This window comes from Alosa sapidissima, chromosome 8 (assembly GCF_018492685.1).
Source record: "Alosa sapidissima isolate fAloSap1 chromosome 8, fAloSap1.pri, whole genome shotgun sequence".
Classification (NCBI taxonomy): domain Eukaryota; kingdom Metazoa; phylum Chordata; class Actinopteri; order Clupeiformes; family Clupeidae; genus Alosa; species Alosa sapidissima.
Genome location: NC_055964.1, coordinates 29,867,670 through 29,880,462, shown reverse-complemented (window position 1 = coordinate 29,880,462; position 12,793 = coordinate 29,867,670). Strand labels below are relative to the sequence as shown.

Below are 12,793 nucleotides of genomic sequence, written 5' to 3'. Positions count from 1 at the left end.
CCATGCATTTACATATGTATTTATGTGGTTAAATGTAGTGGATTGAAATTGAAAATGCAATCTGTTCTGAAGTGCACATTCACATTCCTGACATCTCTCTCTCTCCCATCACTCTCCACCTTTTCATCATTCTTCTCTCTTCATCCCTCTCTCTGTCTCATTTTATTATCTATATATCCTCTGTCTCCTGCCTCTATCCTTTTCTTTTGTGTTTTCCTCTCCTTTTTCTCTTACTCCCCTCTTTGTCTATGCTTTCTCTTTCTCTTCCTCCCTCTCTCTCTCTGTCATTCTCTCCATTTCTCTATTCTTGCTTCCTCTCTCTCTCTTTCTCCCCTCCCTCCCTTCTCTCACCCTGTCTCTCTTCCTCTCTTTCTACGCTCCTCCCTCGCCTTGTCTCTCCCCATCTCTTCCTCTCCCTCCCTCCCTCCCTCCCTCCCTCTATCCCTCCATCTCTCTATCTCCTCTCCTGCAGGCACAGTGCTCCCCCTGCTCCCCCTAAGAGAATCGGTAGGTCAGCATGGATGTATGATCTCTCTCTCTCTCTCTCTCTCTCCTCTCTCTCTCTCTCTCTCTCTCTCTCTCTCTTCTCTCTCTCTCTCTCTCTCTCTCTCTCTCTCTCTTCTCTCTCCCTCTCTCTCTTCTCTTTATCTCAATTCAATTCAATTGGCTTTATTAGCATGACTGTTCTTTTACAGTGTTGCCAAAGCAGTGCTGTATAAAAAATTAACAACAGTAGTTGTGATAATAATTAGTAGTGATAATAAAAATAATTACAATGGGAAAAACTCTCTCTCTCTCTCTCCTCTCTCTCTCTCTCTCTCTCTCTCTCTCTCTCATCTCTCTCTCTCTCTCTCTCTCTCTCCTGTCTCTACTCCCTCTTTCTCCTGTGCTTTCTCTACTTCCTCTCTCTCTACTCCCTCTCTCTTTCGCATGCACTTTCTCTACTTCCTCTCTCTCTCTCCTTCCTCTGTCTCTCTGTCTCTCCAATAAGTGACTTGGTTGGCCAGCATATACACATGAAGGCAGGGCTGTGGTCGTTGGTCTCTAGTCTCTGGTGTGTGTCTGGTGTCAGCAGTGAGCGCTGATCTTATCCCATCCTGCTATCTGATGGCTAAATGTCACACTGGCACACAGGATTACGCAGAGCCAGGCTTCTCAGAGGCTATTTGTCAAACCTTGCTCTTTGTGATGAAGCCACAATATGTTGCATGGTGTGTGGTTGTGTGCACGGTGATGGTAATGTTGAGTTCACTAGTTCACATTCCTGAATTTGCATAAAGACATAAAATCATAATACATAAAAGCATAATACATAAAAGCATAATAGAAAAGCATGTTTGGCGAGGTCTCTGGCCATGGTCCTGAAGGGCTTCACGGAATCGTGCCGGAGTTGACTGTGCAGGCAGGAGTCAGGCAGGATTCCGCCATACATCCCCTTATTCTTTAACTATGGAAGACGTGTAAGGGGAGGTGGTGGGGTTGCGAGCAGAGTAACACCGATGCTGCAACTTCGGCAGGTAGACTGTAAATAAATAACCTGACTGATTGAAGAAGGAGGCGTGGCAAATTCCGTCACGCTCCTCCCGAACTTCCGTTTGTAAAAAATAGTATGAAAAATCAGGAACAGAGTTTATTTTACAATGATGCGCATCAAGGGAGAGACAACATGACTTCACCTAAAGATCCATCAGCTGCTCTGACTAGACAAGGAAATAGCTAGCCTTCCAGGCTGATGGGAGATGGTGTTGGTCATCCCATCTCACGTGGACTACACTGAATCAGATTTTGATTAGTGGCAACCTGGCAATCCGGAGCAGATAGCTACTGACGCAGCCATGAGTGTGTGTGTGTGTGTTTCTATGTGTTTGTGAAGAGAGTGGGTATTGGTTTTCTTTGCACATAACCAAATCTATCTATTTCCTTTTAGAAAATAATTCTGGCTATGGCTGGCCGGAAGATGAATTTGTGAGTAACTGAATTCATTCAAACACAAGAATTCATTCTCTCTCTCTCTCTCTCTCTCTCTCTCTCTGTCTCCCTCTCTCTCTCACACACACACTCACACAGACACACACACGCACACACACACACACCAGAGAATGTTAATGTCTGGTTTCATGTTTACGAACACGTCTCACTTCTACCCCACACACATCCACACTACAGTACTACCTGACGAGTGTGTGTGTGTGTGTGTATGTGTGTGTGTGTGTGTTTTGTGTTCAGGATGAGGATGGAGACACATACGAGGCTCCTCCTTGTGAGCGGCCCGGCGGTGAAGATGCCAACCCGTCCACCAGAGGAGAATGTCTACCTGGGTACTTTCACCTTTCACCTTTCAACACTGCACAGTGAGATTTTCACCTCTGACCAGAAGAGTTCATAACAATAATGTGTGTATGTTTTGTGTGTGTGCGTGTGTGTGTGCGCACGCTTGAAGATGGAGGCTTCTCCGGCAGAGCGTCCAACCCTGTGGTCCCAACAAGACAGGCAGCTCCACCCCCTCGGCCTACTAAGAGCAAAATGCAGTGAGTGTGTCCTTCAGTCAGCTGGTCAGTCTGTTTGTGTGTGTGTGGTGTGTGTGTGGGTGGGTGTGTGTGACACAAAAACTATTATACACATGAAAACATCTGGGGGATTGCAATATTCTAAATATTGTAATGTAATGTAAATTACATAACAAATCTCTCGGGGGAGGACACCCCCAGACCCTCTCTAATATCATATATACCCCCTACCTCCGGTGTATTGGTTATTACCCCCCCCCCCCCCCATCACTGTGAGACTTTCCATCTGTTTGTCAGTTTATTTCTCTGAATACTTGAATACTACTGCCTGTCTGAAAGTCTGCCTGTATGTCTGCCCATCAGTATGCCTATCTAAAAGTCTGCCAGTGTCTCTGTGATCATCAGTATGCCTGTCTAAAAGTCTGCCTGTACAGTATGTTGCCCATCACTATGCCTGTCTGAAAGTCTGCCTGAATGTTGCCCATCAGTATGCCCTGTCTGAAAGTCTGCCAGTGTCTGTGTGATCATCAGTATGCCTGTCTGAAAGTCTGCCTCTTTAGGTGACCATCAGTATACCTGTCTGAAAGTCTGCCTGTATGTGTGACTATCAGTATGCCTATCTTTGATCACACAGTCTCTTTGTCTCTTTGTCTCTTCTGATTCCAGTTCAAGTTCATCTAACTCACTGACATTTTAAACATCTTAAAAGAAACAAATTATACAAACGTCTTTGATACAGTAAATCATCAGATCCTGCTAAACAAACTCTCTTACTCATTGATAACAATGTTTTTTACATAATCAACAGGTTCCAAAGTTGTTATAATTGGTCATGTAATATCTCACCCCTTTGTTTGTAATATGGGAGTTCCACAAAGTAGCATTCTGGGTCCTTTACTTTTTTTTGTACATCAGCGGTCTCCCTTATGTGCGATTAGACTGCAGTGAGGAGACTCTTCTTTCTGTTGTTTGTATTGGCAGTAAGTGTTTTTTTTGCGTGCTGCTTAAACATTTAGGGCAGCCGTGGCCCACTGGTTAGCACTCTGGACTTGTAACCGGAGGGTTGCCGGTTCAAGCCCCGACCAGTGGGCCGCGGCTGAAGTGCCCTTGAGCAAGGCACCTAACCCCTCACTGCTCCCCGAGCGCCGCCGTTGAAGCAGGCAGCTCACTGCGCCGGGATTAGTGTGTGCTTCACCTCACTGTGTGTACACTGTGTGCTGTTTGTGTTTCACTAATTCACCGATTGGGTTAAATGCAGAGACCAAATTTCCCTCACGGGATCAAAAAAGTATATATACTTATACTTATACATACTGGGTGCCTCGTGGTTTGTATGCCTCTTGTGCCTCGTATTTATGCAGAGGTGCCCTGAGCGCCTCCAATTGAAAAAAGTTTAGCTCTAAGCGGAAAAGCACCCAAAGCCATTCACGTTTTTATTAAAAAATACAGCACCATGTGTTTTACAAGTGGCAAACTGCCACCTGTCTGTCTACTTACGCCCTCAGACTACCTGCTGTACGCTGATGATATTTTTGTTATTTTGTTACGCTGATAATATGTATTTTTTCTTTCTGATTCTAATCCTGAGGTTCTGAACTCTGAACTCGCCTCTGATCCTCATTATTTACATTTCACATTTCAGTACCAGGTTTAGTCAGAGATATTTTTTTTACAAACACACACACACACACACACACACACACACACACACACACATACACACACACACTAAAACAATAGCATCTGGCACATTTTAAAAGTCATACAAACACTTTTCATTAGACAATTACACCAGCAGTCTAGACCAGCCGTACACATACAGTCTGGTCATTTCATACCGCTGAAGTCCTCTTCTCTCTGATTGTCTGTGTAGCTGTCTGCATTGTCTTTATTCCTACACGTCTCTGCTATGTGTTGCTCTGTTTTTATGTCATGATGTGATTATAAACCTTTTCTCTGCTGCAGAACAGGAACCTGTTGTAAACCAGTTTTAACTGAGTCAGGCCCATCTGTGACTGTTAAGTTACTTTTAATATTTCCCTGTATAATAAATTAAATGGAATGAAAAGCAATCTCATCTCTCTCTCTCTCTCTCTCTCTCTCTCTCTTTTTTTTTTTTTTCCACTCTACGATAGAAACCAGTGTCAGTTCCTGTAGAACCTGAAGATTTTTACATCGACCCCAATATCAAACGTGAGCAGTCTTCCCTTACACACACATGCACACACACACACACACACACACACACACACACACACACACACACACCACACACACACACACACACAAACACACACACACACACACACACACACACATACACCTGCATGCACACAATCCTTTACCAACATTTGGACAAAAATCAGCTGTTTATTAACCAATTAATTATGCTGTTAAGGTATTACAGTAAGTGACACTGCAGTTACAGTTTTTTTCAGTCGCTAACAAGCGTTTGTCTAACCAGTTGTCACATTTTCAAAACTCTAAACACAATTAGCACAGCATCGGTCTTTTGTGGCCATACCATTCACACATTTTTTGTCGTTTTCACACAATATGCAGTCAGTAAACACATTTCCACAATGCTTTCATTTTCTTAACAGACAAGCTATACCTCCCAACAAAACAATGGATTGTTTTTGTAGTATTTACGAATGTTAACACACAACATCCCACAATAGCAAACACAATATTCCAAACCTTAGATACACTATCAAAACCTCTGCTTCTGCTCTGCTTCTGCTACCAAATGGTTTTATCCCAGGTACATCGCCTTGGATACAGTTTTTTTCAATCGCTAACAAGCGCTTACCCATACTTCAGATACTTTTTCTAAACTCTTAACACAGACTCACACCAACAAAACACAATTGGCCAAATGGATAATTTTCTTCTCAAAAACACATTTTGTTAAATATATACTAACTCTTCATTTCAAAACAGAACACATCTTTCTCGGCACACACTAACTTTACCAAAACACTGGAAATCTGACTCAAAATGAAATTATTCTGTCAAAGAATAACACTTGTTTTCACTTCACAAGGTACATGCAGTCAATCAAGGTACACCAGGTTTCAAAATACTGGCTGTTGTTGACATTACAAAAACTGCATAGACTTTTATGTTTCAGTTTTACAGGTATTTGTATGCAAAACAGGCTATCCACCGTTTTTACGCTAAATTTCTTGGTTGGGAACTGTTTGTCCACATGTAATGTTTACATTCAAAAGCATTCCAGTAAAAAGCAAATCAGTTTTTTTTCCTTTACTGTTTACTACAGGAGGTACAGTAGAAATACGATAGAACAGAAAAAGATAGAACAGAAGAAGTTTTACAGTATTGCTTACAGTGAACAAAATATCTATGAAACACACGCATTCTGAACAAAAAACAACATCAAAAAGCCCAGATAAAAGGGGGGGGGGGGACTAAAAAAGTTACTTTCTAATCTCTGCGATCTTCAGAGTTACAGTAAGCCACATGTTTTCATCAACATTGCATCTAATATTATTCAAGGCGATGCACCTGGGATAAAACCGCTTGGTAGCAGAAGCAGAGGTTTTTATACTGTAGGCCTATCTAAAGTTTGGAATATTGTGTTTGCCATTGTGGGATGTTGTGTGTTAACATTCATAAATACTACAAAAACAATCCATAGTTTTGTTGGGAGGTATAGCTTGTCTGTTAAGAAAATGTAAGCATTGTGGAAATGTGTTCACTGACTGCATATTGTGTGAAAACGACATGAAATGTGTGAATGGTATGGCCACAAAAGACCGATGCTGTGCTAATTGTGTTAAGAGTTTTGAAAATGTGACAACTGGTTAGACGAACGCTTGTTAGCGAGTGAAAAAAACTGTAATATCAGATGTGATGTTGATGAAAACATGTGGCCTAACTCTGAAGATAGCAGAGATTAGATACAGTAATTGTGTGCTTTTTTTAGTTCCCCCCCTTTTTATCTGGGCTTTTTGCTGTTGTTTTTTGTTCAGAATGCTGTGTTTCATGGATATTTTGTTCACTGTAAGCAATACTGTAAAACTTTTCCTGTTCTATCATACTGTAAACAGTATTTCTACTGTACCTCCTGTAGTAAACAGTAAAGGGAAAAAAAACTGATTTGCTTTTTACTGGAATGCTTTTGAATGTGAACATTGCATGTGGACATACAGTTCCCAACCAAGAAATGTAGTATAAAACGGTGGATAGCATGTTTTGCATGCAAATACCTGTAAGACATAAAAGTCTATGCAGTTTTTGTAATGTCAACAATAGCCAGTATTTTGAAACCTGGTGTACTTTGATTGACTGCATGTACCTTGTAAAGTGAAAACAAGTGTTATTCTTTGACAGAATAATTTCATTTTGAGTCAGATTTCCAGTGTTTTGGTAAAGTTAGTGTGTGCAGAGAAAGATGTGTTCTGTTTTGAAATTATGAGTTAGTATATATTTAACAAAATGTGTTTTTGAGAAGAAAATTATCCATTTGGCCAATTGTGTTTTGTAGGTGTGAGTCTGTGTTAAGAGTTTAGAAAAATTATCTGAAGTATGGGTAAGCGCTTGTTAGCGATTGAAAAAAACTGTAATGGTGTGTTTGTTTGTCTCTCTATTTGCCCAGCACCTGAGATCGATCGGAAGGAGAAGCCTGGGAAAAAATCATCCGGCCCCAGAAAGTCAGCCCCCCCGCCAGCCAGACCCCCTCCTCTAACTACTCCTCATGAAGAAGGTGAAGCACACACACACACACACACACACACACACACACACATACTGCATGAAGAAACTAACATCCAAATAGTCAAATAACTTATGCTCCCTGAGTTTTCATCAAATATGAGTTGATTTGTATTCAATAACATTGTACACAGTGTTTTCTTCACCTTTCTTTAGAGAAGCTTGGCACAGTGCATCATTTAGATGAACATGACTATAGCACTTGATATTCCCTGGATGTAAACATTTAACACATTCTTTGCTTTTCCCTCAGATGATGTGTATCTGGATCCAAATGAAGGACAGGTTAGTTCCTTTCTAATGGTTTTTGTGTGTGTATGTGTGTGTGTGTGTGTGTGTGTGTGTGTGTGTGTGTGTGTGTGCCCTTGTTACTGTATGAAAATTGTATGGAAATCTTGGACAATTCTGTAAATGGATGCTGTGTGTGTTGGTAAGGAGGAGGCGAAAACATTCATTCCTGTCCTGTAGTACATTTGACCACTTTACAATCAAGTTGCTGTTGAGGATGCATATAGCCAACTACTATATATATGTGTGTTATATTAAGGTGTGTTACATTAATTACTCTCCCGGTAGGGTGAAGGAGACGATCTATACCTAGAACCAGCAGCAGGTTAGTGTACCACGGACGCGCGCACACACACACACACACATTTGTAGCATTACACATTTCTGTCACCAACCAAACTAGCAATATTTACTGTGTCAAGTCTTTGTATAGTATTTCTATCATCTAATGCAGTATTACGGTACAATGGTCATGGGAATTCTGGAAATGTCACAGAATTCAGTACATTTGTTTAAAGCTTTGGGAATGACACACCAGTCTGATGAAATTTTGAAAAAAAAACAATTTGAACCTTGTGAAAGTGTGCTATGTGACATGTTGGTAACCGTGTGACATGTTTGTCAGTATGTGTTCCACTGTGAGTGAGAGTGGAGGCTCTCCATAGCACCAGCAGAAGGCCATCACGCCTCCCAGCTCTCCGTCGGGTTTAACATGGGCAACTCTCATAAATACATTAAACAAAACTCAAAACAATAGAGGCTCTGATTTTTATGTCACTCAATACAGCAAGCAAGTCTGTCGTGCATGACCTATTACACCCACACTGGCGCCCCCCTGTGGCTGAGATTTGTTTGTAAAAGGGAACATTATAATTTACAATGATAAAGACAATATAAGGCGACACACTAACAGTTGCTTCATACTGTCAGTAGTAGACGTTATTAGGTGGGATATGTCCCATGCAATATTCAAAACTGGTGTTTGTCCCACCGAATATTTTCCAGGATTTTGCTTTAAAAACATGATTTCTGTTCCCATATCAGTTAAACTATGAGGGAAAAAACGTTTAGCTGACAAATTCAGCTGCATAGCCTACATATGAGTGTCTCAGTCCTTATTGAAACGTTTAGCAATTTACTGGTCTTGTTGAGAGGGATTGTGAGGATATAACACACGCTTTGAGCGAGCACAAGATAAAAAGGCTGCGCGGTAGAGTTATCTATGGATATACATGTAAGGAAAAGTAACGTTATCTAACGACTGATATTTCTGTAGAAATAACCTTTTGTTTCCAAGCCATTCCTTTCTCCAGAAGCATAGGCTATGGTATGTATCTGATTTGGCGATTAAAATATGTAGGCCTATTCCAGTCAGAAGGGTAGCTAGATGGCTACCAGGCTACCATAGTTCACTTTCAGTGCAAAGTGTCAATCAATCACCAGAAGCAAGATAGGCTGCTTACAATCCCATATGATTATAATTAGACTTTAATCCAACGTTCTGAATAATCCCATAGACTAAAGTAATTCAGCAATTTATCATGAGTTGTTACATGTTTAAGGATACAAGAAACATCAAAACATTGGTGCAAGAATCACACACACACACAGAAACAAACACACACACACATATATTAATGTACCCTAATCTAAAATGTTTGCATGTATTTCAGCGTCGACCCCACCCCCGCGAGAACCAGCAGCGTGGAAACCCACCAATAAAGCAGCTGTGCCTCCACCCAGCAGGCGAGAACTTCCACCCACTCTGTAAGAACATGGTGAACCCCCATCCACTCTGTAAGAACACAGTGAACCCCCACCCATTCTGTAAGAACATGGTGAACCCCCAGCCACTCTGTAAGAACGTGATGATCTCATATTTGAACCCCCACCCACTCTGTAAGAACATGGTGAACCCCCACCTACTCTGCAAAATCGTGATCTCGTATTTGAACCCCCAATTACTCTGTAAGAACATGGTGAACCCCCAATTACTCTGTAAGAACATGTTGAACCCCCAATCATTCTGTAAGAACATCGTGAACCCCCGATCACTCTGTACTGTAAGAGCACGGTGAACCCCCACCCACTCTGTAAGAACATGGTCATCTCATATTTAAACCCCCTACCACTCTGTAAGAATGTGGTGAACTGCTACCCACTCTGTAGGAATGTGGTGATCTCATATTTGAATCCCAAAGCACTCTGTAAGAACATGGTGACCCCCCACCCACTCTGTTAAGACATGTTAATCCAGTGCTAGTCTATCTTGATGCAACGAAATATCAAAACATGCAAATGTTTGTATGAGGCATTGAGTCCATGGATCACACTGCAGTGGCTGGCAAATTTGAGGCACATAGTAATGAGTTACTATTGAGTGAGTTCAGTTGTATTGAGTTGATCAGTTGTATGCCAGTGGCTGGTTAATATTCACATTTGAAAAAGTTAATTTCCAATCCTGCATTCAGGCGTTCCCAAGGACTAACGGTTACAATTTATTGTCTCTTTCATTTCAGTCATTCATTCATTCATTCTTTCTCACTGTCTTTCATCCATTTCTCTTTCTCTCTTTCTCTCTCTCTCTCTCTCTCTCTCTCTTTGCAGGACTAAGCCTCCCATTCCCAGATCTGTAAGTGTTACTGTAGTTGCAAGTGTATAAGTGTTTTACGACATGTAGTGGTGCAGGACCACCCGGGGGCCACAAGATGATTTTCAGAAATATATATATTTTTGGTAACACTTTATTTTAATGTGTCGCTGTTACAGTGTACCTACCTAATTAGGTACAGTGGTACAACCTGTGTAACAACATGTACTATCAGGTACTATCATTGTACTTGCATTATGTATTTGTGGGTACCTACATATAGTTGTTACATTGTAATACTGAGTGCTTTTACAAAACTTTGCCAATTTGCCTAAATTTTCATCAGAGGCAAAGAGCTGACCTGAGACCTGCTGGATGGGGTAAATCGGGTCATGATAGATTTGATATACAAAGCATGCTTAGCTCCAGTCAAGGCCTCATTGTCTTCAGTGTACATGTAACAGCTGTGCTGCTACAACCTTGTTACTCTTTGATACAGTGGAATTAACTGGAACAGGTCTTGTCTTGGAACAGGTCTACTAATTCACATGTACTGTGTGGTGTAACAGCAGACACGTTTCAACACATCAATTACAGGATGCATAACATCATTGACAGGATGTATATATGTAGATGTAAGTACTTAACTGGTACACTTTATTTTAATGGGTTTATTCCACTGTATCAAAAGAGTAATAAATGTGTACCAACACAGTTGATACATGTACTACAGTATGTAGGGTAATGGCAGACATGTTCCAAGACACCATTGACACAACATACATGTAATATGTAATTGTAAGTACTTAACTGGTACACTTCATTTTAATGGGTTTATGCCACTGTATCAAAGAGCAATAAGTGTGTACCAACACAGTTGATATATGTACTATGTAGTGAATTAGTAGACCTGTTCCAAGACATCGAAGACATAACATACATGTCATATGTACATGTAAGTAATTAACTGGTACACTTAATAGATTTATTCCACTGTATCAAAGAGTAACAAGGTTGTAGCAGCACAACTGTTACATGTACTGAAGACAATGAGGCCTTGACTGGAGCTAAGAATGCTTTGTATATCAAATCTATCATGACCAGATTTACCCCATCCAGCAGGTCTCCGGTCAGCTCTTTGCCTCTGATGAAAATTTAGGCAAATTGGCAAAGTTTTGTAAAAGCACTCAGTATTACAATGTAACAACTATATGTAGGTACCCACAAATACATAATGCAAGTACAATGATAGTACCTGATAGTACATGTTGTTACACAGGTTGTACCACTGTACCTAATTAGGTAAGTACACTGTAACAGCGATATTTTTTTTTACAATTATTAGAAATAGCATATTTTGGCCATAATTGTAACAAAATATAAAAATAGTACTTACATTTCAAATAAAAGCCTTTCAATTGATTATGGTCGTTAGGCTGTTATGTTGCTTTGTGTTAATATGCTTGTGTTTTGATACTGTAGGCCTATTAGTGCGTTTGCGCTATTGTGTGCAACATTTGTATACTTTTACCACCACCGGGGATAGTGGAGGTCACAAGTCACTGGTACCGTTATTTTGGGGGCCGCGGGCTGAAAGTTTGGGAACCCCTGGTGACATGTATGGGGACTCACCCTTTAATTCCTCATGTCTGCTCTTTCTGTTGTATAGTGAGCTGGATGTGTATAGGTGGTCATCTGTGTGTGTGTGTGCATGTGTTTGTGTTTGTGACATGTATGGAGACTTTAATTCCTCATGGCTGCTCTTTGTGTTGTATAGTGGGGCAGCCGTGGGGTTGCCGGTTCGAACCCCGACCAGTAGGCACGGCTGAAGTGCCCTTGAGCAAGGCGCCTAACCCCTCACTGCTCACCGAGCGCCGCTGTTGTTGCAGGCAGCTCACTGCGCCGGGATTTGTGTGTGCTTCACCTCACTCTGTGTTCATTGTGTGCTGAGTGTGTTTCACTAATTCAAGGATTGGGATAAATGCAGAGACCAAATTTCCCTCACGGGATCAAAAGAGTATACTTATACTTACTTATACTAGTGAGCTGGATGTGTATACAGTAGGTGGTCATCTGTGTGTGTGTGCATGTGTTTGTGTTTGTAACATGTATGGAGACTAATCCTTTAATTCCTCATGGCTGTTCTTTGTGTTGTCCTCAGGGTACTCTTCCCTCCAGTGACATCAGAGCAGGTAAGTCTCTTTTTCTCAGTATAACACCCTCTGTAAGGAGAGAGAGAGAGAGAGACTACGCCACCTCTGGGTTTACACCTAGAGCACAGGGGAGCTCTGATAGCTACAGGGTTTTTTTCTTGGACAAACAGACTAGATATCAGTGCATATCTCATATGAAAAATAAATACTTTTATTTCTTTTAATTTAGCAAAAAGTACAGGGCAATTCCATGCAAAACTGTCACGTCCATAACGCCAACTAAATACCATGGCATTGTGTTGGCGTTATGGATGTGACGGTTTTGCACGGAATTGCCCTACAACAGACATGAACGACACACAACACTGTAAAGACAAGCATTAATGACCAAAACACAGCCCACCCGGTATAGCTGTTACTCAGCTGCAGAACAAAAACATTAATTACAGTCACAACAGCTCTACTAAGGAATAAGCAAACGAAGCGAAGTGATTGTTGTCACAACCCACACTTTCCTA

General features: G+C 41.1%; 2 protein-coding genes across 2 annotated transcripts in view; one reads left to right on the top strand and one right to left on the bottom strand.

Annotated features, from left to right (window-relative positions):
* LOC121714945 (tripartite motif-containing protein 16-like) overlaps positions 1-12,793 on the bottom strand; it is a 1,397,702-nt gene that overhangs the window by 730,879 nt on the left and 654,030 nt on the right. The gene's annotated exons all lie outside the window — the stretch shown is intronic.
* si:dkeyp-117b11.1 (B-cell linker protein) overlaps positions 4,647-12,793 on the top strand; it is a 12,702-nt gene continuing 4,555 nt past the window's right edge. The window contains exons 1-7 of the mRNA XM_042100258.1: positions 4,647-4,700; positions 7,129-7,236; positions 7,498-7,529; positions 7,821-7,857; positions 9,206-9,299; positions 10,140-10,164; positions 12,284-12,314. The gene's annotated coding sequence lies outside the window, so the exon portion shown is untranslated. The remainder of the gene's footprint in view (positions 4,701-7,128; positions 7,237-7,497; positions 7,530-7,820; positions 7,858-9,205; positions 9,300-10,139; positions 10,165-12,283; positions 12,315-12,793) is intronic.